A 27,021-nucleotide genomic window follows, 5' to 3' on the forward strand; every position below is an offset into this window, starting at 1 on the left:
GGTAGAGTGTGCTATGCTTGAATTACAAATAAAGTGCTTCAAGAATCCAGAAGAGAGTGGCTACGTGGCCCCAGAGTTGAAAGAACTTCCAGAGAAGTGGTTTCACTTTCCTCTGCTGAAGGAAGGGGATTTCAGGAAGAGGAATCACTACATTTGGAAGGACAGGTCTCTGAGAGTGCACGTATTTGAAGGAGAAAATCAATGCAGCCAGAACACAAAGATCATGGGGTGAGTGGGCACCAACAAGATATAAGGAAATCTAAATACACAAGGTCTTAGCTACCAAGCCCAAGATTTTTGCATTTGTTTTCACAAAGATTCTCTCTATGACCAAACTCTAGCCAGCTCCTCTGAGGCTTCTTCTCAGGACTAGCTGCCAACTCTGGCCTATAAAAGACCTGAACAAACACCAACTAATTTCTAACAACTCAAGTCTGCATCCTGAGGATGACCCTGGAGTAAAGCCATAAGTCGCTACATTGTGTCCGACTCTTTGCCACCCCATGGACTGCAGTCAGCCAAGCTCCTCTGTCCATGGAATTCTCCAGGCAAGAATAATGGAGTGGGTTGCTATTTCCTCCTCCAGGGGATCTTTCTGACCCAGGAATCGAACTCAAGTCTCTTGCACTACAGGCAGATTCTTTATCATTTGAGCCACCAGGGATGACCCTGGTTCCCCTTAAAAGGCTTGCCTGAGGAGACTCCAGGCTGCCAGGAGAATTTCCCATTTGTTCTAACCAACACCTGAAAATAAGGCCCTGACTCCAAGCCTCTGTGGAAAGGCAGGAGCTTTTGATAAGTGCCAGCTGGGAAACCCAGATGGGTTTCACATGGACCAACCTTGACTTCTCACGTATTATGACTTTACTTCCCTGACTCTACTGAGTCTCTGCTGCTGCTACTAAGTCGCTTCAGTCGTGTCTGACTCTATGCGACCCCACGGACGGCAGCCCACCAGGCTCCCCTGTCCCTGGGATTCTCCAGACAAGAACACTGGAGTGGGTTGCCATTTCCTTCTCCAATGCATGAAAGTGAAAAGTGAAAGTGAAGTCACTCAGTCGTGTCCAACTCTTAGCGACCCCATGGACTGCAGCCCACCAGGCTCCTCCGTCCATGGGATTTTCCAGGCGAGAGTACTGGAGTGGGGTGCCATTGCCTTCTCCGTATGAGTCTCTGCTCACCCCTTATCTCTGCATTGTTCCTTTAAAACGTCCCCCATTGATTTGTTGCTTCAAAAAGAAATATAATTCATTTAACCATATTTTCACAGGTTTAAGCTATAGGGTAGAGGAGGGAAAGCACCAGAGGAAAGGTCTCTGAAAAGAGATTTGGGTATCAGAGGTTTTCAAAGCAATTGTAGAACACAAGGTTTGAATTAAAACAGCAGAAGTAAAAAAATAAAAAAATAAATAAAACAGCAGAAGTTACACCATATAAAGTTTGCTTGCCAAATAGTACGTATGGCATTTCCAAATGAAAACCAGGGTCATAAACCAAAGTCAACAACTTTGATCCTACTAAATCTTCTCAGTTTGAAGAGCTGAACACACACACACACACACACACACACACACACACACACACACACACAATGCTGTACTCTGCTGAAAAATGTGCATTTCCTTTTTGCATTTAAAATTCAGATTAAAAACTAGAGGAGTTAATCAATAAAGTTATGCTACTACCTGTAGTAGCTTTAGTTTGTAAATTTTTAACTGGAAACAAATCAGAAGACTAAATATTTCAATAGAGAATTTCTTTTTTTAATTTTTAATTTTATTTTTTAACTTTACAACATTGTATTGGTTTTGCCATATATCAACATGAATCCGCCACAGGTATACACGTGTTCCCCATCCTGAACCCTCCTCGGTCCTCCCTCCCCATACCATCCCTCTGGGTCGTCCCAGTGCACCAGCCCCAAGCATCCAGTATCGTTCATTGAACCTGGACTGGCGACTTGTTTCATATATGATATTACACATGTTTCAATGCCATTCTCCCAAATCATCCCACCCTCTCCCTCTCCCACAGAGTCCAAAAGACTGTTCTATACATCAGTGTCTCTTTTGCTGTCTCGTATACAGGGTTATTGTTACCATCTTTCTAAATTCCACATATATGCGTTAGTATACTGTATTGGTGTTTTTCTTTCTGGCTTACTTCACTCTTTATAATATGACATTACCTGGAATAATGTACAAGAACTGGCCAGGGATGTTTTAAGAGACTCATCTTATTTAGAAAAATAAGAGCAGATACTGAATATCTATCACAAATGCTTGGAACCAGAGTTGAAAAGAACGATACCTTCATCCTTAAAGTCCTTTGGAAAAAGGACATAGAATGTCTCCTATTCTCCCAGAATTAACTTAATATTATAGAATAAAGTAAAGAGAGCTGGAGAGAAACCAGAATACTTCTTTAAGATTATTCAGGAAAAGTCATTATGTCCTTATTCTGAATAGATAACAGTTAAGACACTGTTAATAAGTACAGAGTATTATACCCACACCATGAACACATTTCACTTAGTTACCAACACCAAGGGCTTACCTGGTGACTCAGATGGTAAAAAATCTGCCCACAATGTAGGAGACCTGGGTTTGATCCCTGGGTTGGGAAGATCCCCTGGAAAAGGAAATGGCAACCCACTCCAATATTCTTGCCTGGAGAATTCCATGGACAGAGGAACCTGGTGGGCTACAGTTCATGGGGCCTCAAAGAGTTGGACATGACTGAGCGACTAACACACACACACACCAACACCAAATATTAGATGCTGAAAATACAGTAGCACAATTCCCATCCTGGGGAGCTCCCCACCCTGTGCAGCCAACACTGCATCCTTCACAGAAGATGAGGAGGGGAGAAGCAAACGTTTTTCCTGCCAGTTTTGAGAAGTGACCCTACCCACCAGGCAAAACCCAAGGACAGAGCTGCACTGGGAGCTACAGGGCAAGCGTGAGAGGCAGGGTGGTCCCAGGAAAGCACTGGACCTGCCCTCCTGGGACAAAGAGGGACGGCCACTTGCTAACTGTGCATCCTTACTACAGTGACATTCTCTCTGGACCTCAGTTTCCCCATCTGTAAAACGGGTAACATAGGGAAATAGTACTCATCTTGCCAAACTGTTACAGTACTTAAGGCAAGAGGTAAAATAATTTCTCCAATCACCTTGTATTAGGGTGATCCTGAGTCTGCAGAGATTTCTAGTTTGGGCCATAATGTCACTTTTCTCTTCCAACTGGGAAATTCTTAATAGTTCCTTGTTATGTTGACCAATTTTTATATTCTGTATATATTGTATTTATATTGCACATGAGAATGTACTGAAAATGAACAAAATATATCTTATGAAAATATATCTTGGAAGTTAGCATATTGTGTAAGTTCTGATTTATCCAGCTCTGTTAGCAGTGGAAAATCAACAAAAGAACTCATGAAACTTTATTGAGACTGATCTAGGAGATAAATACATCTGACAACTCATAGAATACCAGGAATCACTATACTTTTATTAATTGAAACATAATGTCTATATAACATGACATTCAATTCCCTCACCTTCCATCTAAATTCGCACACATCATATCCTGCAGAACTAATGGGATTTTAATACTATTTTTTAAGTTGTCACCTTTACAGTTGCAAAAAAAATGCTTCTTCATTTGCGTTTTATTACAGTACATGAAAAGGGCACATGGGAAGTGGATTCAACAAACATTTGTTACACCAAACAACAAGTTTTGTCTCAATCCTAGCTAGGAGACAAAATCATTGGAACAATATAGGCATTTGCAAAACCTCTTTAGTTTCTGTTGATTAGGCACTTGTAGAGGTGCTAAGAGGCTGCAGCAGGTGCCAACAGAGCACCTGTATTTGTGGGTCTTGAATAATGCCATTTGCTTAGGATTTCCATTATCTCAGATGGTAAAGAATACGCCTGCAATACAGGAGACCTGGGTTCAATACCTGGATTGGGAAGATCCCCTAGAGAAGAGAAAGCGTACCCACTCCAGTATTCTGGCCTGGAGAATTCCATGAACTGTATAGTCCATGGGGTCACAAAGAGTCAGACATGACTGAGCGACTTTCACTTTTCACTTTCACAAATACAAGAAGTTGGTTTCCAACTTACGTTAGGATTAACGTAAGTTAATGGGTCTTAAATTATGAAATATATTAAAAGAGCCTAAAAGAAATCAGACCAAAAGAGAGTGAACATGTCAGTACTTTTCTATTATTATTTCCATTATTATTAATGACCCCGCCTTGTGTATATTCTAGATGTATTCTAGGATATTGATGATCCTTGACCTTGGGTGCCACACCATCTTGTAATTATTGTGTCAGAAGAATTGATAGCTTCTAGAAAGTAACAGCAAGGCTGAAATTCACTCCCAGCCAGTATGCTGTTGACAGCAGCTGATGGATGAGAGTTCAGGAAAGATGTGGTTGCAAAGAAAATCACAAGTTCCTGCCCGCTGAATCTCCAAAATCAACTTAACGTGACTCAGATGAGCATCTTTGCTTTTGCCCCATCATCATGAATTCTGGTGGTAGAATGAAATGGAGGCCTTTCTTTTTCTTCTATTGACCACCAAACCCGAGGATACTGATCCATGGATTCCCCTGTTAAGTGGAAAGCAATCCTTTGACTGGAGTTTTCTTTTATAGCCAGTTGGGGCTTCAGAAGGCTCTGATTTCTGGTTTGGTCAACATGATCTGAACGTAGGTGAGAAACACAGAAGTTCAGCTAATTATAAAATAATAATTTAGAAAAAGAAAATAGAGGCCAGGAAAAAGATGTTCTTAACACAGAGGGATTTTTTTTTTTTTTAAGTCAAGAAGACAAATAATTCCTGGAAGAGTGATTCCTCTGTATAGCAATTAACTTTAACCTTTGGTTTGAGTGCCATGTTCCACTGAGGGCTCTTTTAAATGCAACCACTACCACCCTGAGTCCTTGGATAGAAATCATGAACTCTGGTCTCAGTGCTTGGGTTGGCACTCCATTCCCATCTGTGATGGCAGTTCTTGGCTGGGTCTCACCTCTTTTACAAAAGCAAAGACCCCAGGGAGATTTCTGGAGAACTCGGATATGACTCTTGCAAAGGGCACTGTGCTATAAGCACTGGCCAGGAAACTGCAGGGCCTGAGACATTTAGCCAGGAATCCTCAACCACATAATTATGAAGATGATTATGACCTCTCAGTAGACCATGTATTTCTTCTTTGGAGAGACCCTCTGAAACTGTGAAGGCAGGGAAGATGCGCAGAACAAGTAAGGTTTATTTCATCAATGCACATTTCCTCCAGAGAACTGGGGGAGGGAGGAGGGAAGAGAGAAGAGGAAGAAAAGTTTTCAATTAGCAAGGTCACCCATTGGCAACCCTCTATGAAAATTATCTTAAAGTTTAGTCACTTGGCTTCTATTTCTTTTTTATTGAGACATAATTGACAGAGAGCATTATATTAATTTCAGGGGTCATGGCTTCTTGATGAAGTATTAGATGTGATTGCCAGCCACTAAAAGAGAAAGCCGTGTTGCAAGCCAGACACAACATAAGAATTAAAAGATGAGAATCAATGCATTTCAAGGGCTGCTGCTCCCTGAAGTGCCCTGACCCTATTTCCCACAGGGAATCATCTTCATCCTCACTCTCAACGTTGGTTCCTCCTTGTGCAGTGAGGTCAGAATCACAGACTGGAGAGGAACTTTGAAGTCCTTATCTGGGAGCCTAGATCCCATCCAGATAGTGTTTGGGGAATACAAGAAAGGAACTGAGGGCAGTTTTAAAGCTAAAGAGAAAAAACAGCAATGACAGAGGGGGTCAACAGGACCTTCCAACGAGGTTAGCTCCTTTCCTACGCGACCCCCAGCCTAGACCCACGCTTAAGAGCTTCTCCATGTTCTATTCTTGATCCTAATTTTTTCTACCATATTATCAGCAACCTCAGCAAATCCCCTTCTCCCCTATTCCCTTTATTATTTATCTCTTTTCTCTTTAAATGGATTTTTTTCACCCTTTTTAAGCCACTCTAAACCTATTTTCTAAGAAGTAGGAGTAGATAAACACACACATAAATAAACCATCAAGGGTGACCATCATCTCAACCACTCTCCTGGGTTTAACTTTCTGTGAAGAGCATCCCCGAACCTGAGTCTTTGGTCCTGGGACTTTGTCCCACAGCCCAGGTCCACTGGCTTGGTCTCTAATGAACATCTCCACCTGACTCCCCTGAGAGCAACTCACATGCAGGGCCCAGAGCCAGTCTCCACCTGCCCACCCAAGTCTGTTCCCACCCGGCTGACACCATGATGACTGCTGTTCACCTGCTCAGCCTCACAAAGACCCCAAGTCACCTGCGCTCCTTCAGCCTCTCCTGCCCTAAATATCCACACATTTGTGCAATACCATCACCCTGTTGCTGCTGCAGCTCAAAAATCCATCCCTTTCTCTCTCTTTGTGCAAGCCACCCCTTAATCTCAAAACTCCTACCTTGCTCTTGGGTACTTCCCAGCCAGTAGTCTTTTCCTGCCTCCAACCCTCCCCTATTGGGTTGACCATTTATCATTCAAACCAGGACACTCTGAAGAGTCAAAGGGGACACTACCTCAGGACAACAGGCATAACCCAGGTCTATCCTGGATATATGCTCACACTGATCCCAGGCCGTCTGACAGACTGACCCGCTCTCTAAAGCTGAGCTCTGATACTGTGCAACCCTGAGTGAAAACCTTCTCAAAGCTTCTCAAATTCCATACAGCTTATACAAAAGATTCAGAGTTTAACACAGCATTCAAGAACACAGCACTCAAGGCTCTGGCCCCAGCCATTCCCCACCTGCTCGCTTGCTCTCTCTCTCCTTCCTCACCCTCCACTCCAGCCAAACTCTCCCCTCCCCAGCCCCAGTATTTGTCTTTGTCTTCACCTGTAATATCTTAAACTCCCAACTACTACCAGTGGCCTGAAATCCATTATCTTATCTCACTTTTCAGATTCACTTTAAAGGCCACCTCCCCTGAGAAGCCATCCATCCCTACCATCAACCTGGCAGGTTCTAGATTCCAACAGCCTGGGTTAAGATCACAGCTCTCTCACTGACAAGAGGAGTGCTATTTGACAGCTTACCTCTTCCTTAGTTGCCTCATTTGTAAAAGCCTTACAGAGTTTCTGTGAGGATTATCTGTGTAAATACGAAAAAGTGCCTAGAACAGTGCCTGGCCCACAGAACATCTATGTGTGTGGGTCATCAGGATTACCTTCTAATATAGCGCTCTTGCCCACATACACTCAAAGTCCTGCTCCCCACTCTCCACCCCACCTCACCCCCACTCCCCCCAGGCCCCATGTAGGATCTTAGTTCCCCAACCAGGGATCAAACACCTGCCCACCCCAGTAGAAGCAGAGTCTTAACCACTGGATCCTGAAGTCCCCAAAGCCTTGCTTTTTTTATAAAACTCCCATAGAACCCTCATCCTATTTGACTTTGGGCTCCAGTGTTTCCCAGGATGAAATAATAGAGAGTTTTATTAAGAGTAAACAAAACCAATAAAAAGAGTAGTTCACTGGTCCACCCCGCCTGATGTGAAGTCCCTCCAGGCAAGTCATAGCACTTCCAAGCTGTAGTCAGGATTTCAGAGGAAGGGTCCCCTCATCCACTTTACAGTACTGGGGGAGGGGCAGCAGGTAAATAACCCTCAGTGACATGCACCCCGGGAGTGTTAGGAAGCCAGCAGGCGCAGACCAGAGATCTGAGACAGTGACGACAAAGCAGAAGGACAGTGAGGCGGGTGGGGAATGTGAAGAGGGGACAGGGAACCCCTCCTCACGAGGACAGAGCTGTCTGAAGGTCCTGAAGACTGAATCGACCCACCCTGGCCAGGCACCACAGTACCCATTGGCGTGAATTATTCTACAACAAGAAGTCTTAGTAAGGAACACGGAACTAATAAGCCACCAGTAACCGGAAGAGTTTGGAAAAGGTCAAAGGGAGACACCACGTGTCTAACCACCTCCCAGAATCCTTCTCGCTGGCACCCATGTGGCTGAGCAACAAGTGCGCCACCAGGAAGGAGTCTGCATCAGAATCATCGGCCAAAGACAGCCCAGAAACTAATGTCATCACCATAAAACCCGAGACTGCGAGCCACGCAGCAGAGCAGTTCTCCTGGGTTCCCTTACCTACTGCTCTCCACCCGGGTGTTCCTTACCAATGAAATCTCTTGCTTTGTCAGCACATGTGTCTCCTTGGACAATCCACTTCCAAGTGTTAGACAAGAGCCCACTCTCAGGTCCTGAAAGGGGTCCCCCTTCCTGCAACAGCAGGAAGGACCGCATTCATGCTCAAGGATCTGAAAGGGGGCCAGTGTCCCCCCGAGCAAAGGGCAGTGTGGAGGGAGGGGAAGCCAGCGCACTGGGCGTGGGCTGGGCTGGGGGGTACAGACCACAGAGGCCGAGCCTTGTGGGCCATGGCACAGAGCTCCTACTTCTTCCTGAGAGCCGTGGCAAGGCCCTTTGGGGCTCTGAGAGGGAAGGGTAACACACTTGTCTCTCGAGATGATCCCTCTGGCAACAATGTGGAGGGTCTGTGCTACTCTGGGAAATGCGGTTAAATAAAAGGACTCCAGTCCCTTTCTGGTGGGACTTCTCAAAGGCTGCAGAAACAGATGTGTTGTGAATCTTTAGGGAGAGGGAAAAGTTAGGATGCAGATTTTCACCGTGTTTGACTATGGAACTCTTGATTTTTTTTCCTTTGAGCCATGTATCCCCTTCTAAAAGATTATTCCCTGGAACAGCAGTTTGGGAAACACTAGAAAAGATCTGCACTCTCATTGTTGAGTTGCTCAGTCATGTCTGACTCTTTGTGACCCCACAGACTATAGCCCTCCAGGCTCCTCTGTCTGTAGGATTTCCCAGGCAAGAATACTGGAGCGGGTTGCCATGCCCTCCTCCAGAGAAGATTTGTGCTACTCAGATGTTAATGTATGTGAAACATATCCCTGAAGGAACACAGTCTCCTGCCGGATGGGCTGACCTACTGAATTTTCCCACAGAACTTCACAGGCTGCCTCCCTCGGAGCAATGGAAATGACTGTCTGTCCTATTGCAGTATTACTACTATTCACTATTTATCGGGAATTTGCCATGGGTGCCTGACACAAAGTACTTCACATATTTTATCTTTTTCCCTGTAAGTTTCCTCTGAATTTAGTGGATCATTAGCAGGTAAAAATAAATTTTCATGTAGTTTTAGCAAAGACAGAGTGAAGCCATCCAACATAAATCTTAAATTCTTAGCAATTAATTTCACTAGTGTTATTTTCTGTTCCTGTTTACTTTTCTTAAAAAGGTGGGGGATATTTTTCTTTAAAAATGAGAGGTGCATTTAAAATCCATCAGCAAAAGCTCTATGTGTCATTCTCTGCCCCTGTCAGGAGTGGCCTTTTGGTGATGCTGTAATTAAAATTATGACAAACTTACAGGGCTAATTTTAGAAAGTATTTTTTTTTTCTCAAAGCACAAGGAATGAAATGACTGCTTGCTCACAGATGATGTGTGTTGTGCATGCTAAGTGGCTTCAGTCATGTCTGACTCTGTGACCCTACGAACTGCAGCCTGCCAGGCCCTTCTGTCCATGGAATTCTCCAGGCAAGAATACTTGAGCGAGTTGCCATGCCCTCCTCCAGATCTTCCCGACTCAGGGATCGAACTTGCATGTCTTAAGTCTCCTGCACTGGCAGGCATGTTCTTTACCACTAGTACCCACTGGGAAGCCCTGCTGCTGCTGCTAAGTCGCTTCAGTCGTGTCCAACTCTTAGCAACCCCATGGACTGTAGCCCACCAGGCTCCTCCATCCATGGGATTCTCCAGGCAAGAATACTTGAGTGAGTTGCCATGCCCTCCTCCAGATCTTCCCGACCCAGGAATCGAACTTGCATCTCTTAAGTCTCCTGCATTGGCAGGTATGTTCCTTACCACTAGTGCCCCCTGGGAAGCCCTGCTGCTGCTATAACTATGATCAACTTGAATGCCTAATTTTAGAAAGTGGTTTTTTTTTCCTCAAAGCAGGGATGAAATGACAGCTTGCTCACAGATGAGATAATTCAGTATTCAAAGGACTCTTACTGGAGAGACAGGAGCCAGAAGATTTAATGATCAAGTACTAAAATCCCTTTTGGCCACCTGCCCAGCTTCCCAGCTGCAGTGTCAGGCGAGCTCACTCCCGAAGGCCCGCCTTGGGAGGAGGGGGACTCTGCAGGACAACCCCCGGGCCTGCAGTAATACCATCTGCCTTCAGGAGTCAGACATACTCTATACAATACAAAGGAACCCCAGAAAAGCACTGTGGATAATTTAATCCCTGAATCTGGCCCACAAGAGGTCTCCTGAGAAACAAAGGAAGATGGAACCTGGGTTTCCTGCATTGCAGGAAGATTCTTTACTGTCTGAGCCACCAGGGAAGCCCTTCAAAGGATGATGGAGCTTGTTCCAAATAAAGGGATGTTTCCACCTTCATGTATATGTGAGTTTGCATAGCTTACTAAACACTATTAATGATGATTGTGTGGAGAAGTGACACCACTCCCATCTGTTTGGAATTAATTTTAAAATAGGGATAGTTAAGGTCACACTCACAGTTTTTATGACTGATAACAGCTGGATGGGAGAACGTCACCACCTTGGTCGTTTAGTCACTAAGTCGTGTCTGACACGTGCAACCTCACTACAGGCAGATTCTTTACCGACTAAGCCATCAGGGAAGCCTCTGTGACCACGTTAGGATCCTGAATATCCCCCTCCATAAAAAAGAATTTACTCCCCCTCCAAAATAAAAACTGTATGGCTCCCTTGTACAAGGCAGAATCTGCCTGGGTAAGCTCTAAGTATCATGAAGAGCTAATGAACAAATCCTCTCTCTGCAGAGAAGCTGACAAAAGGGAGAGCAGTGTGCCCCTTCCTTCTCCCCAGGCGCAGTCAGGATGCCAGGCCCCCTATTCTAGGAGGAAGGGAGTGCAGGGACAGACAGGAACTGGAAGGTTTCTTCCCGGTCTTTCTATTTCCGAGGACTGGAGTGAAAATCCCAGCCCTTCTACCAAAACGTGAAGGGGTGATGAATACATCTGCCACAGACGTCATCATCATTATTATAACCACAGCCGTAAGGGCAAAGCCCTCACACAGACCATGCCCAAACCCCCACCAACCCTGCGAGGGCAGCACCGTCACCCCTCCTTCACAAATGAGAAAAGAGAGACCTTGTGAGGTTTACTGACTTGCTCACATTTACCCAGTTAATAAGCCAGCATTCCAACTCAACTTGACCCTGATTGCTGTGCTGCCTTAAAATGGTGCCAGTATGTAACCCCAAAGGTCTGATCTCCATAAGAATTAGTTTTAAAAGAAGCACTTTTTTGTCTACAATTATAGGCTTTAAGATTAAGTTATCTACATGTTAGTGCTTCTGATTTCCAGGGACCAGGAAAGCCGTTCAGTGGCTTGGTCCTGTGCTAGGAGATGTTTCTAAGCTGTCTAGACAGTGTCCAGCTGCAACCACTGGCAGCGGAATACACCACTGCTGGATACCTTGCTGTGCCAGCTGTACCCACCCACCATTGATGTGATCTTCAGAGTTGGAAAAAGAACCAAGGGCTGGAGACATTACTTGCAGGAGCCTGATATAAATCCTTTATTTGCTACATCTGGAATGTCTCAGGCAAATACAATGAGAAGCCCACAAAGCAAGAGTCAATGATGGTTCTCAGCCCCTGTTCCTTTCTTGGGCTCTCCTCTTGCATGATTTTGGGGGACCAATTCCAACTCTATCACATTAAGCAAGAGGTGCATCCACAGGTATAGGAGGCAGCCTCTGAGGTGAACCTAAGGATCCTCACCTCCTGGTATCCATGCCCAGTGTAATTCCCTCCTCTTTAATGTGGGCTGGATCCAGTAATTTTCACTTTTAAGAATAGAACACAGCAAAAGTGATGAGATGTCACGCCCAAGAAGGTGAAAGCCACTCAGTCATGTCTGCCTCTTTGTGACCCCATGGACTATACAGTCCATGGAATTCTCCAGGCCAGAATACTAGAGTGGGTAGCCTTTCCCTTCTCCAGGGGATCTTCCCAACCCAGGGATTGAACCCAGGTCTCCTCCATTGCAGGCGGAGTCTTTACCAGCTGAGCCACCAGGGAAGCCCAAGAATACTGGAGTGGGTAACCTATCCCTTCTCCAGAGCATGTTCCTGACTCAGGAATCAAACTGGGGTCTCCTGCATTGCAGGCAGGTTCTTTACCAGCTGAGCTACCAAGACTAGGTTATAAAAAGACTGCCTTCTGTCTTGGATACTCACCTTCTACTGTCTCAATGGCTCTAAGTGAAGTCAGCTGCCGTGTTATGAGCTGCCCTGTGGAAAAGTCTGTTTAACAGGTAGTGATGTCTCCAGTCAACAGCAAGTAAGGAATGGAGGCCACCAACAGCCATGAGTGAGCATGGAAGCAGAGCCTCTTCCAATGGAACTCAGAGATGATACAGCCATACCAAACCCTGACTGCAGACTCATGATAGGTCCGAGTCAGAGGCTCCCAGCTAAACCTAAGTTTCTGACCTGCAGAAACCATGAAGTGATAAACATTTGTTGTTTTAAGTCACTAATTTATGGGATAATGTTCTGCCACAACAAATAACAAACACAATAGGAGACAAATCCATGGATGAGCACCAAATGCTGACCTCAAATTATCCCAGCAGATTTTCCTTTTAGTGTTCTTGTTCTTGTAATTATCTGTGGTGAAACAGTGGAATTTTGTAGGTCCCTGATATGATGGTGAGTAAGGCTTTCTGAGCAGAGCACTTGAGATTTTAAGTATAAGGAGCTCTCCATTCACTGCCCTTAATGTCCAGGACCTGCTTCTTCAAGAGAAGCAGGTTAATGTCTTATTCCATCAACTGCATATCTGAAGACCTCCTTTTGTGTGTTCGTGCTCTTATTTAAATCTGTAGATCCATACAGAAACATATATGCAATGTATTTTCCTTATATATTAACACAAACTGTCAGCTCAAAATGATAAGAATAAACAAACAGAAATGCATTAAAACATACTGTATACTTAATAAAGATGTGTTTCTATTCACAGACCACAGAGTTATTGTGCTAAATGGTAAGTGCTCTAGCAGAAAAGGAATAAAAACTGGCATTGCTTCACCAAATAGCACTGGAGCCGATTTGCAGCACATGTAACAATTTATCTCTTGACAGAATATGAAAGCAAAAATCACTGAGTTATTTCATCATTAAACAGTTAATCATTAAGCGTCATTTCCAACATCTGTCACTTTCGCATTATAATCACCTATGAATTTTATTTTTTTCACATAAAGAAATACTCTTTGCAGATGAATACTCCCTCTCTCTCACATTTATTCAAACTCCACTCTCATATTCTGAAAAGTTTATGACTATATTTGGCACTGGAAAAGAGATAATAAGGATCCTCTGTAAATTAACCCCACTGTAAAAAGGCAATTAACCAGAAGGATGACCAGCATTATGAATATAGTATATTCCTTTGCTTACACACACACATACAAACTCTCTCTCTCTCTCACTCTCAATCCCTTCCCCCAAAGGAACTGTATTTTTCCCAATTACTATTTGAACAGTGGTAAGGATTTGACTCTCAGGGCATGGCTGATTATTATGGTGATACTTAAGACCTCCTAAATGCAAATGATTTTCCAAAGCTGGACAGACTGTAATGCCAAGAGCAGCACATTAACTTCCCCAGAGGAGAAAGCAGGTATAATACCAGACTCATAAGGCAAATGAAGCACTGACTTTCATGCTTTAGGGATCACATTTGCACATTCCAGAAACAAGCTCTCTGTACAAAACCATGGCCAGATTGACCCTTTCCTCACAATGCTTCCATGTGGTGCAATTTCAGTCTCATTAGAGTCATCTATGCAAATGAGATGGAAAAACAGACAGCCAGGTGACCATTAACAAGGAGGCGATGCAGTGCAGACGCACGCTGCCCTTGCTCATGCACAGCTGCTAAACGAGGGGTTGGGACCAACTGATCTACAAGGCTTTGTCAGCTCTGCAGTTCCTCGGGTGCATACCAAGAACGACAAAACAGCAAAGCCTGGCCGCCTCCAGGAGGGCTTTGTAACGCCACAGAACTGAAGCCCGTCACTCTTAGGCTGGCCTTGTCCACTTTGCTGCAGGCTCAAATGGCTTACCAAAACCTTGAACCCAGCCCCTGCATTCAAGGCACAAGACCTGGGGTCAAGAAGCCCATGAAGTCAGAGGTTGCACCTTATAAGGGCCCTAGTTGGACTGTCCCAAAGTCTCCATAGAAACTCCTGGTTCTGTCGTGATCTTCTGCAACAGTTCTTGAACAGAATACAATTCCTGGAAAAGTCAAGCGTAAGATTATCATCACAGTGATGTGGTTGAATCCTATCACTCCACATCCAGCTCCATTGGGAGCGTTGTGGATAAAGGCCCAGAGCCCAGGACCACATGCAAAAGAGCAAAATGGTTCAAGAGCCCTAGAGTCAGAGAATCTGGATTCAAATCCAAATCCACTCTGCTGTGTGAAACCTCGGGAAAGTAGCTTAACTTCTCTAGTCTTTGGTTACCCTCAGTAAAATGTGGACCCCAAGAGCGCTTAATTCATAGGGTTTATAGAGAATTGACGGAGAAGGCCATGGCACCCCACTCCAGTACTCTTGCCTGGAAAATCCCATGGATGGAGGAGCCTGATGGGCTGCAGTCTATGGGGTCGCAAAGAGTCGGACACGACTGAGCGACTTCACTTTCACTTTTCACTTTCACGCATTGGAGAAGGAAATGGCAACCCACTCCAGCGTTCTTGCCTGGAGAATCCCAGGGACGGGGGACCTTGGTGGGCTGCTGTCTATGGGGTCGCACAGAGTCGGACACGACTGAAGCGACTTAGCAGCAGCAGCAGCATAGAGAATTGATTGAGATAATCCTTGTACAATGCTCAGCAATGTGTTCAGGACAAAATAAGTGTTGGACAAATGTTTACTAAGGAAAAGAGACCCACCTAGAAATTATCTTTGCTTTCTAATGACAGAGATTACCTTTAACTGAAGAGAGAAGAAATACCCCCGTGTAACAAGGTTCCTAAAAGAAACCTTTTCTCAGTGACTCCCCTGGAATCAGGCGTGTTAAGGATCACCCTGACTGCAAGAACAACAGCAAATTATAGTTGAAGGTTAGCCTCTAGGACTGACTCCCAAACAAGAAAAGAACAAAGACCCCAACCTGCAAACTCTAGCACTGCGTCAGGCAAGGAAAGCATATGTCCTTGGAGAAAAGAGAACCAGAGCGGTCCTGGGTACACAGGATGGTGGGTGGAGCTGGGAGTTTGATACCACAGTGTCACTGAACTTCTCTCTCCTCCCAGCTCAGCCAGATTTTATATCAGGCATTAATTGTGGGTAAAACACAAAGATCATAACTTCAGGAGCACAGGATGAAATTAACAGTGTGCGACCAAGTTTGGAACCTTAAGAAAAAACATTTCAATACTTTTCCAATGAAAGCCCTTACACCTGCTAACTTGGGAGACAACCACTGGAATAGAGAGCAGTCAGGACCAAGCTGAGACAACCAAGCCATCCAGGGTGACGTCAAGAGGGACAACAGCATGGCCCCATAATTAGGGGAAAAAGAGCAGGGAAACTGCAGTGGAAGAGACAGGAAAGACTGAGGAGGGAGAGCTCTGCAGGTAGAAGGTGACAATGGCAATGTTTAGCGAAAACTAAATTTGACTTTCACAACAAACTATGAGTTAGAGCTGCTATTTTTCCATTTCGTAGATGTGAAATCAGGGATTCATGGCAAAAAATGTCTAAAGTTACATCACTAGAAAACAGAAAGCCTGGAGATTAAATCTAGCTCATGCCACTTGTATCATTTGCAAGTGATGAGCAGATGGAATCTAACTACCATGGGTTTACAAAGATGCAGTGGTATCATTGTCTCCATTATTTTTATCACTAATGTTACATCATAAGATTCTTTAGATGAACAAAATATGTGTGAACTTTGCCTTCCAGGAGCACATCATTTAACAAATACATTCAAAAATAACTCTCTCCTGGGACCTGAATGAGGTTGGTCTGAGCCACCTTCCATGGTTTAACGCCAGGTCCCAAGATTTCTGCCACTTCCGCTGAGTCCTTGGTATGGCTATGTCTGGCTCTAGGCTCTTCCTTTGCCATCTATGCTGGCTCAGTTTGGTACTGCCGCAAACTCAGCCCCTTCTGGTATCTCCACAAACACATGTACACACTCTCATACGTGCAGGACCTCACACCAAAAAGATTTCTGGCTATGGCAGAATTTACAGAAGAGAGGTTAACATCTTCTGGTTTATTTCACTTCAAACTAAACTGTAGGTTAGAAATTAGGTTTCTCTGTTCTTGAGATACCTTTTAGCCAACCAAGCATCCAGGAACTTCAACTAAGCCACTTTACCCCCGAGTAAACAAACCTAGCCACAGCACAAGTCTGCTGGGGTTCTTTATAACTGCACAAAAAACCTTGCATTTTCTGTCCTCTCTCCTTTCATTTTTCTCCTCAAAAGCTCACAAATATTCATCTCATTGTGTCCTTCAAAAGAGTGTAACCATCACCTTTCTTCTCTTGGTTCCTGCTGAAGCCAGAGCCATTTTTTCCCCACGTGTACCTTATCAATATATCAATGTGTTTACTTCTACGAGGGTTATTTCTGTGCCAACTGTTAAAGTAATCCACTAAATACCTTGCTACAACTGTATTATTACAAGCTTGATCCGATAAGCCCAAGAAGATAAAATAAATTTTCAGGTAGAAAGAACAGAATTACTTCCAGTTATAGATACTGATGAAATCTTAAGTGAGAAGGTTGATATAAGAAGGGCATTCCAGGCAAAGAGGACATCATGGGCAAAGATGAGCTACTGGCATCTGTCAGGGAAAAGTGCTTCTTTCAGTACTCAGACCTACAGGGATAGAAATGAAGAAAAAAAGATTGGGAAAGCACACTGGAGACCGGATGTTCAGGTTGGAAGAGACCTCCATTCCATTCTACAGGAAATGGGAAGCTATTTTTGAACAGGAAATTATTTTACCACCTCAGTGTAGAGACAAGAAATATAGGAGATCATTTATCAGCACAGAAATAACTCTCCACAATAGCAAGAAATGTGTATTCTGAACAAAGGAAGACCATGGGGTTCAGGTTCAAGATTTCTCCAGACCATTTCCTTGACCCTTTAAGAAGCTCCTTAACAGCTTCTGAGACCAGAAGATGGGAAGCAAGGGGGAAGGAGGATGGCTCTCTTATGTCTGCTATGCTGTCAATAATTTTGATTCTCTACTAATTAAGATTTTGCAGTGGATAGTTTTCCACTGTTTTCAAGTAGAATAGGGTATGTCCACCCAGTGACACTCCTGTGAACAGACTTGACCAAGAACAGCCAATTGTGAAGGTGTCTTAAGAAATACTATTTAGGGAGGGAGGGCAGTCTAGCTATTTGTATACAGACTATTTGTACTTTGGAGATGGATAGACTGGGTATTAAACCTGGTTCTGCTATTTATTAATACTAGCTGTGTGACCTTGAGCAAGTCAATTAACCTCTGTGAGGACCAAACAAAATACAACTGCAGCCCAAATTAAGTGTGAGTAGATGGAATCTAATATACCTAAAATGTGTCTGGAAAACAAAGAGATGATGTATGGAAAATATCAGGCACACAGTAAATATTCAAAAAATAAAAGTTATCATCTTTTTTTTATTTTTTAACTTTACAATATTGTATTGGTTTTGCCATATATCAACATGAATCCACCACAGGTATACATGTCTTTCCCATCCTGAACCCTCCTCCCTCCTCCCTCCCCATACCATCCCTCTGGGTCGTCCCAGTGCACCAGCCCCAAGCATCCAGTATCGTACATCGAACCTGGACTGGCGACTTGTTTCATATATGATATTATACATGTTTCAATGCCATTCTCCCAAATCATCCCACCCTCTCCCTCTCCCACAGAGTCCAAAAGACTGTTCTATATACATCTTCTTCTCCTTACTCCAAGACACTGGGGAGTGAAGTGCCACATCTGGCTCTCCCCTAGTGCCCTCTCCTGGGTATGGGATCCTTACACAAACCACCACAGGGTGCTGCCTCCTCCTGGCCCTGTCAGTGAAGACAGATGGCCAACCCCACACCTGCTGAACTTGCCCTGGCAGCAGGAACCCTTCTGTCCGGTCACCACTTCATGCCCATGACCTTCGTCTACTCACCCTGTTCAGACTCAACCGCAAGTTTTACTGAAAAGGCCTCTACCTCCTCTCTGCTTAGCCAAATCCCAATTCTGCTGCAAACAGGAACAGGGCCAGATGCTGGAAAGAAGAATACGATAAAAAAGGACCCAGGCCTGCCCTCAAGGGGCCCACAAATTTGCAATGACTATGTCTTATTCATCTTTTTGCTTCTAAATCATGATGCAAGAACTCGATGAGTGTTGTTAATACTATTGTTGTTATTATTTAAAGGCTTGTTAAATGAAACTAGTAAATTAGTATGTTAACTTCAGTAGAACTTTACTTCCAATGTGGAACTCTTATAACACTAGAGCACAACAAAAAAAGGTAAAGCAGATAAACAAAGTATAAACTAAACATGCTTTTTAAAACAGATTTTTACTGGTGTATTTTAGAGGCATGATTTGACTAGGAAATGCTGTAGCTAAAGAGCCAGATATTAGAATCAGAACACTAAGCTTATTGGAGACAATGAAAGAAGTGGGGGATCCAGATCAAATTTTTAAAATAGTAAACAAATACATAAAATAAAAATAGGTACATTCAATAGCTACATCTATAAAACAGAGATATTTTATGACTGCACCTCCATTTTGCTTCTCACACACCAAAAGACCCTGTTCCTTGCTGTTTCTTTGGTTCAGTACAGGTGCTGTGGGACTTACACAAGACTGGATACTGAGACAATGCTCCAGTTCTGATCAGAATGATCTCTGCGTGTTGCTCAGACCTTTGCATTATACAGTTCTTTAAAAAGGGTCGAAGACAAAGCCACCAGAAAAAAAGTGCTGTCATTAAGTTCTTTGATATCACAGATAACGGTCATAAGGTCCTCAGATGTCTGTCTGGACCTGAAATGTCAAAGTAAAATGAGGATTCCTGAAACGCTACTTTGTAAAGGAACAAGTCACAGAATGCAAATGGTGGTGTCATCCTCTTTGGCATTATTTTGAATGACTTCATAACAAGGGCCTGGTAGGCAATGAGCTTTTGGAAAGAACACTGACCCCGGATTTTAGTATCAGCATCACACAAGAAGCTAAATTATCTTGGTCAAATATACTCTCCATATACTCCAATACACCCCACAGTCCATATACTCCATATATGCTCCAAATATACTCTTGGTTTCTACAACAGAAAACGAAGGGTTTTCCCCTGGGGCCTCTGTACCTTTCTCCCAGTGTTTGAGTCTCCGCCGCCTGTGAGGTCTGAGAGGTACGTTCCCCTGAGAAACTTGTTCCAAGAGGAGCAGATATTGTCACCATCTGTATTTTTCTGTGCCTTTCCCTTTTTTCTCTGCTGGCTGGAAATTTCTGAGACTCATTTTGCTTCAAGCAAACCATGGAACAGAAAGAAGCACTCATGGGAGTTTTGACTAAAGGCGTCTAGAAGTTAAAATGTGAGAAAATGTATATAATGAGACCAGGATAACACAGCCACAGACCATCTAATGAAACAACCGTCTGAAAAACATTTAAGGAAAGCCACACTTAGAACCAAGGAACACATGCGGAGCAATGCACGAAGGATGCTCCACCTCCACGTCCCTCATCTCTGGGTGATACTAATAACAGCAAAGAATAGCTACACCCACAACTTAACAAAACAGCAAATCTAGCCTTGTGTGCATGCTCAGTCGCTTCAGCCATGTGGACTATAACCTGCAGGCTCCTCTGTCCATGGGATTCTCCAGGCAAGAATGCTGGAGTGGGTTGCCATGCCCTTCTCCAGGGGATCTTCCCCACCCAGGGATGGAACCCACATCTCCTTCTAGCCTTACTCTATGAAAATCCTGAATTGAAATTACTTTTAAGTCCTTCCTACAAACTAAAGGGCTTCCCTGGTGGTTCAGAAGGTAAAGCATCTGCCTGCAATGTGGGAGATCCAGGTTCTATCCCTGGGTTGGGAAGATCCCCTGGAGAAGGAAATGGCAACCCACTCTGGTACTCTTGCCTAGAAAATTCCATGGACGGAGGAGCCTGGTAGGCTACAGTCCATGGGGTCGCAAAGAGTTGGACATGACTGAGCAACCACTTTCTTTCTTTCAAACTAAAAAATATATGGTTCTACTGATGAGAAAGTATGAAGAAGTCAAATTAGTGTTTAAATATTCGGACTTAAACACTTTAAAGTTTAACCACATCTTAAATAGCAAGAGTTCATTTGAAACAGTACCAGAAATAAATTATATGAAGGATTTTTTCCTGATAAATGTCAAGATATTATTCACATGTTTCTCACAGTATGGCTTTAACTGAGAGTTAAACACAGTAGTGTATGGACATATGCCTATTTCTCCATATGGATAAATTCGCTTTGTAAAATAAAGGCACCATTATTACGTTCTGTGATCTAATGTCCTTCTTCTTATAAATGTTTATCATAAAATGATTAATAAGAAGTCAGACAGACCTGGTTTGAATGATAACTCTGCCACTTATCAGCTGAGAATTAAGTGACTTTGGGGGCTTTCCCAGGTGGCTCAGTGGTAAAGAATCCACCTGAAAATGCAGGAGACATGGGTTCAACCGCTCAGTCAGGAAGATATCCTTAAAGAGGAAATAGCAAATCACTTTAGTATTCATGCTGGGATAATCCAATGGACAGAGGAGCCTGGTGGGTTATAGTCCGTGGGGTCACAAAGTTGGACATGACGGAGCGGACACACACACACGTGACTTTGGACAATGTACTTTACCTCTTCAGTTCAGTTTACTTTACCAGTTCAGTTTCTACACCTGTAAAACGTAATGATCCCCCCCTCATGGAGTGCTGGAGAAAGGGCGTAGACTCTAAAACATAGTGCTCAGTGAGTTGTTTTTGCAACTTGTTGTTTTTGTAACTTGTGTGTGCATGGTCCCATTGCATGTGCATAGTCCAGGGAGATTAAAAAATAAATGCCAAAAAGTTGTTTGTATGTCCATTAGTTTGTGAGTTCCAAGCGACTTAGAAGATGTTTAAACGTGTTGGCTCTGTATGAATTCAGAGTAGAGGTGGTTCGAGGAAGCTGCTATGAATTACTGGGCAAGACATCCCTTTCATCCCATCCCTTGTAGGGGGCAGTAGCAGCAGCAAGCCATCATTCAGCTGCAATACTAGATAAAATGAGAAGACCTCCCTATGTGAGCTGAGATCGTTAGCTGTTTTCTTTCCTGAGGAAGCCCTAGTATACTAATGGAAGAGCAGCCCAAATGGAGGAAGCAGTGAGTGCAAAGTCCCTGGTTTAACAGAAGCATATCTAACGTGTCCAAAAAGCATCAAGAAAGTCATTGTGGCAAGAGAGGCGATGCAACAGAAAATGAGGGCCTGGAAGTAACCGGTGGGGAGGGGAAAGCACTGGTTTGTCAGGACTTTGGCTTTTACGGGCAGTCAAAGGACATGACTCACCACGCTTATCTCTCAAAAATACCGTTAAGCGAAGAACACAAATAATGATCGCACAGCATCATGCCATCCCTATAAATTTTGCCACATACAAAACAATACCATACCCTGTTTTAAAAGTTCTTGAAGTACAAACTAAACTGTGGGAATTAGGTTGGGAAGTGAAGAATCGGGAAACAAGTCAAAGAGGTCTAGTCTTGTCTATTCAGGCTGTTACAACAAATGCCACAGACTGGGTGACTTGTGAACAACAGAAATCTCATTTCTCACAGTGGGAGGCTGAGACAGCCAAGATGGAGACACCAGCAGACTGTTTGCTGAGGACTTGCTTCCTAGAGGGCAACTTCTTGCTGTGTGTCCTGACATGGTGGAAAGGATACAGATCTCTCTGGGGATTTTTTTTTTTTTTTTTTTTTTTGAGGAGAGCCTGACAGCTCTGCTTACTTTATATAAATTGTTTCACCTGTAAAAGTTAGGGCCCCCAGACGACCAATCTCCCACCATCTTCCCCATGTCTGCCTATCCCTTGAACCCTCTGCACAGAGTCTGCCCTTAGCCTTGCTGGGAGCTGAGCATCAGAGCTCCAGATTCTTGGGCCAGAATGACCTAGACTATTTGGCACATGGATGAAAAGAGGGCAGCCTGCAGAATTGAACCCCGTTCTCTAAGTCCCCCACCATCGCCCCACCATCTGGGTCTTCGCTGAACCCTGACTGATGCTGGAGTCTCTTCTGTAGGAACACTAAGCCCAACCATGAGGGTCATGACCTAGTTACCTTCCCAAAGGCCTCATCTCCTAATACCATCATGCTTGGAAGTTAGGATTCAACATAGGAATGGGGGTGGGGGGACACATCAGACTGTAGCAGGACTTAGCTTTACCTGTAATATTTTTTCACAGGCCAATATATATCTATATTAATTATACACATCCAAAATATACCAATAGAGCTATATGTATGAGCATGAATATACACACATTTTTTTAAGTCTCCAAGAAAGCATGCCAAAGTGTTAGCATTTAGAAAGTGAGCGCATGAGAAACTTTTTTGTATGACTTTTAAACATTTTTAATATCAAAAATTAAAGAGAAACTTAAATCTCTTCAGTGTGTACCCCAGTCATATACCATCTTCTTGGATTTCTTTCATCACCCTCATCAGTGAACAGGTTGTCTTGCATAATTCTGATTCATTTGTCTATTTCACTGACCACACTGTCTATGATTGTGACCATGACAAATCTGATAAACCAGATTTCTATGCCATCACACAAACATTGATAAAAATGTTAATCAACACAGACCAAACAGGAACTCGTGGACCCCTCTATAGCCTGTCCCCTACATGAGCCCTTTTGGGATACAGGTGATCCCCATTAACCTACGTGAACTCCAGCTTAGCCCACATTTCCCCATCTTGTCCAGAAAGACAGCGGGAGAATCTTTGTCACATACAGTATAAAAGTAGAATATACTACATATTTTAAAACTTCTCCTTATCAGGTGCAGACATAGAGAACAGACTTCTGGACATGGGGTGGGGGAAGGAAAGGGAGGGACAAATGGAGAGAGGAGCATGGAAATATATACACACTACCGTAGGTAAAGTGGATAGCCAGTGGGAATTGGCTGTATGACGCAGGGAACTCAAACCAGGAGTCTGTGACAACCTAGAGGGGTGGGATAGGGTAGGAGGTGGCAGGGAGGTCCAAGAGGAAATCCACATATGTTTACCTCTGGCTGATTCATGTTGATGTCTGGCAGAAACCGACACAGTATTGTAAAGTAATTATCCTTCAAGTAAAAATAAATAATTTTTTTTAAAATTCTCTTTATGAAAAGCAGATAAAATACTGATGTTTTACAGACAAGGCTCTATGGACCCCTGTAATCTTTCCTGCTGCTACTGCTGCTGCTAAGTCACTTCAGTCGTGTCTGACTCTGTGCAACCCCATAGACAGCAGCCCACCAGGCTCCCCCGTCCCTGGGATTCTCCAGGCAAGAACACTGGAGTGGGTTGCCATTTCCTTCCCCAGTGCATGAAAGTGAAAAGTGAAAGTGAAGTTGCTCAGTCATGTCCAACTCTTAGCGACCCCATGGACTGCAGCCTACTAGGCTCCCCTGCCCATGGGATTTTCCAGGCAAGACTACTGGAGTGGGGTGCCATTGCTTTCTCCGAATCTTTCCTGAGTTAATCTATTTCACCTGGTGAGATGCTGCGTCTTTAACCACACACAAAGGGCACTCTTGGGGTTAATCAAAATGCATAGGCACTGAATACAGCAACCTCTGCTGAAAGAAATAAAACCAATTAACTGCAAGTGATTATTTAACTTTCTAATATGATAGTATCAGCCTTGTGCACTGATTATTCCTCAACAAGTGCACCTGTTAGGCTATTACACATGCATGAGTATCAGATTGTATAATCCCATAGACAATAGCCTAAGAAATATTTCTGCATGCAAAGACAACAAAATCAGGTAAAATGTTTTTTGGTCATTAAAGTCTAAAGATGACTATCTTATATAATGACTGTAGGTGGTATAGGAAAGAATATGTATTGTGCTTTGAAAAACTCTACATCCATAGATAATGTGACAGTAATATGACCCATCTCACAGAATGCCTTTGCTTGAGAACAATTTCATGAGCACCATTTGAGAAAATTAGATCCATCGTCCCTCCATTTAGAAATGATTCTGGCTTATGTAACAAACCATGTTTTATCTCTTCCCTCACTCTGCGGTCTTCAAGAACATTTTTCAGAAGAGCAGAAGGTTTATGCCTCTCCGTTTCTAGGGCTCCTGCTGCTTCTGCTTATTCACCACCTAAAGTCTTAATTCTCTCTTTGTAACACCACAACTGACTACTGCGGAGATAATTTTGACATAATCATGCTAGAATTATGACCTGGGGACAGCGATCACAGGGAAGTGGAAGAAGTCTTACAATGGGTCCTAAATCACAAAGAAGTAACAGAATAATTTTCACTCAAATGATCTGTTCTAGTGTCACTACAGCGAAAACTAAAATCCACAGGCTTGCTTTTCCTCCTCTACTGGGCTTTTAAAACTCATTTTCAAGATTGTTATTGAAGTTGGTAACTTCTTCACAGCTAGATTTTGACGAGAGAGGTAAACTCTGGTCACTTTAAAAATGTCATCACTAAAAATTGGTTGAGTTGAGCTGGGTAAAATGTGTTGGATAAATCAACAGCAGCTTATAACTTTAGCATAATTCAGAAATGAATTTCATACCTAAATCTCATCTCCACACTTTCCAAGGTAGGGGATTTGACTCTAGATCAGTCAACATAAGGACAAATTCATTCAGGTAAGTTGGAGCATTACTGTGAGCCCCTGTTGAATAACAAAGTAAAATTCAAAGCAGCCCACGCTAAAACTGAACAGAAGAAATACACCCCACTGTGCCTCTGCTGGGTCTTGGCATACACAGATGGGTTGTTACACAGCCAGGGCAGCCTAAGGAATTGTAAAACTTTAGTTCTGCCTTTCTCGAAGGCTGCTATGATGTTCAGTTGCTTGGTTTATTTCCACTTTTCCATATTGGCTTCTCTTTCTCTCAGAAACCCTAAAATTATTTTTCAACCTGATGTCAAAGAGTCAAACAAAGTACAGTGTGAAAAGTTGGGGGCATATTTTAGCCACATCCCAATTCATTAAAAACAAACAAAAACAAAAACTAAATTACTGTTGAAATGACTTCACTTTGCTGACAAAGGTCCATATAGTCGCTATGGTTTTTCCAGTAGTCATGTGTGAATGTGAGAGTTGGACCATAAAGAAAACTGAGTGATGAAGAATTGATACTTTTGAACTGAGGTGTTGGAGAAGACTCGAGAGTCCCTTGGACTGCAAGGAGATCAAACCAGTCAATCCTAAAGGAAATCAGTCCTGAATATTCACTGGAAGGACTGATGCTGAAGCTGAAACTCCAATACTTTGGCCACCTGATGCAAAGAACTGACTCCTTAGAAAAGACCCTGATGCTGGGAAAGATCGAAGGCAGGAGAAGGGGACAACAGAAGATGAGATGGTTGGATGGCATCACCAACTTGATGGACATGAGTTTGAGCAAGCTCTGGGAGTTGGTGATGGACAGGGAGGCCTGGTGTGCTGCAGTCCATGGGGTTGCAAAGAGTTGGACACAACTGAGCAACTGAACTGACTGAAATGAGTGTGGTGGACACAGTCTAATGTGACCCCAAAGTCACAATGAGTAACTCCCTCCTTGCTATTACAGATGGGACTTGCGATTTGCTTCCAAGCTATAGAATATGGCAAAAGTGATGGAATGTCACTCCTGAGATTATGCTATACAGTATGGGCTTCCCTGGTGGCTTAATCAGTAAAGAATCTGCCTGCAGTGCAGGAGACCCAGGTTCGATCCCTGTGTTGGGAAGATCCCCTGAAGAAGGAAATGGCAACCCACTCCAGTATTCTTGCCTGGAAAATCTCATGGACAGAGGACAGAGGAGCCTGGCAGGCTACAATCCATGTGGTCGCAAGAATCAGACACAACTTAGCAACTAAACCACCACATATCTACAAGACTCCATCTTACCAAACTGGATAGAAAGGCCATCCCACTAGCCTTGACAAATCAAACTGTGTTGTGAACTGCCTATGGAGAGGAGCATGTGGCAGGGAACTGGAGGTGGCCTCTAGGACCTGAGTGCCATAGTCTTTCAACCACAGGAAAACTGAATTCTTCATCATCCATGCGAGATTTGAAGAAGACTCTAAACTCCGGAAAGGAATGCAGCTACTCCGGAAAGGAATGCAGCTCAGCCAATATCTTGATCATAGCTTTGTGAGATGGTGAACAGAAGATTCAGATAAGCTCTGCCCTGACTGCTAATCCACAGTAACTTGAGGTAATCAATGTCAGCTGTTTTGAGCCAATAAACTTAGGATAATTTGTTATGCAGTGATAGAAAACTAATACAGTGACCAACAAAACAATCATATTAAAAAATACCTGCATAACCACTAGAAATCAAGGATTGGTGCCACCTGCAGATCAGAAATCTACAGTTTAATCTCCAAATACAGTCTAAGCGGTCCTGAGTCAAATAAAGATGATGAAAGCTGCCCACTTCCTGAGATGGTAGGGTGAGGAACTAATAGACCCCCAATGACACCGTTATATTATTGAGGATCCATCTGTATGCAAGCAAAGAAAGCATAACTCAAGTGACTTAGCAAAAAAGGAACTTTAATAACTTAGGAAAAGATAAATGTAGAA

The 27,021-nt window shown here is 43.4% G+C and overlaps 1 long non-coding RNA gene across 1 annotated transcript in view; it reads right to left on the reverse strand.

The window, feature by feature from the left end:
* LOC133247224 (uncharacterized) overlaps window positions 1–27,021 on the reverse strand; it is a 174,503-nt gene that overhangs the window by 139,544 nt on the left and 7,938 nt on the right. The window lies entirely within an intron of this gene.

Source organism: Bos javanicus, chromosome 5 (genome assembly GCF_032452875.1).
Source record: "Bos javanicus breed banteng chromosome 5, ARS-OSU_banteng_1.0, whole genome shotgun sequence".
Lineage (NCBI taxonomy): Eukaryota > Metazoa > Chordata > Mammalia > Artiodactyla > Bovidae > Bos > Bos javanicus.